Raw genomic sequence first — 1115 nt, forward strand, 5'->3', positions numbered from 1 at the left:
ATCGAGATGAAAGAGTGCGACGCTACCTATACCGCAATAAAGATACCGCAGGTATATGATTTGTGGAATCGATATATTTATCGAGATTCAAGAACGAAAATGCGTTAATTAGTGACGTATTCACGTATCCTTTTACAAATTGGACGCAATATACAGGGAATCGATTATTTATCTTCAAACTAGGTGAAGATTACAAAAGAGCGAATTTATTAGAATATTTACAATTGTATTGGTCAAATGAATTTTGCTCACTTTTGTATTTTTTTTCATCTCGTTTCCAGAACTGCGTTCAAAAACACTATTCGAATACCTCTGAGTATCATTTTATTCTTGTTTTAACATTCGATGAAAAACAAGAATAAAATGATACTCAAAGGTACACGAGTAGTGTTTTCGAACGCAGCCCACGGGATCGATTATGTTCGAATGAGATAAAAATTACAAAAGAGCAAATTCACTAGAAGTTGACTAATGAAATTATAAATATTCTAATGAATTTGCTCATTTTTGTAGTTTTAATCTCATTTCAAGATACACAATCGATCCTTTGAAATTGCGTATTATGGAATACGTATTATATAATTATTCGGAATGGATTCCGATCAGAATTATTCCATTATTCCCTAAATTTTTATTGCGTGTTTTTAGGGAAAATAGAATAATTCCGATCCATTCTGACTTGTTCCATAAATATCCTGATCGAGGAATACGATGTTGACTAAATACTGGAACACCTCGCTTTGCGGCTACTTTTTCGCATGGAAGTTGCGTTATCAATCTTTACTAGATGTTTGAACACTCTATTTGCGTGAGGTTTGAACGCTATACAGCCATTACGTTTAACTTACGGAAATTTTCACGATTGTCAAATATGAGCTCATCTCAATACGAAAAACTCTAAACGTTTATTGTGACACGAGGCTGCCCTTTCATTTTTTTGGTATGCTAAAAAAAGTATTATTGAATCAGCAATTTCTCGGAATCTTTCTCATAAATTTTACTCGGAGAATCGCTCTATATTTAAAATTTTCTTTCTGTTTTATAAGCGCATTAAAATATAACATTTCATTATAGTCTTATTATTCGCGCGAGTTTAATATATATATATATAATAT

The 1115-nt window shown here is 31.8% G+C and overlaps 1 protein-coding gene across 1 annotated transcript in view; it reads right to left on the reverse strand.

The window, feature by feature from the left end:
- Positions 1-1115, reverse strand: part of LOC108752351 (probable sodium/potassium/calcium exchanger CG1090) — a 14030-nt gene that overhangs the window by 12030 nt on the left and 885 nt on the right. The window lies entirely within an intron of this gene.

Source organism: Trachymyrmex septentrionalis, unplaced genomic scaffold (assembly GCF_001594115.1).
Source record: "Trachymyrmex septentrionalis isolate Tsep2-gDNA-1 unplaced genomic scaffold, Tsep1.0 scaffold6, whole genome shotgun sequence".
Classification (NCBI taxonomy): Eukaryota; Metazoa; Arthropoda; class Insecta; order Hymenoptera; family Formicidae; genus Trachymyrmex; species Trachymyrmex septentrionalis.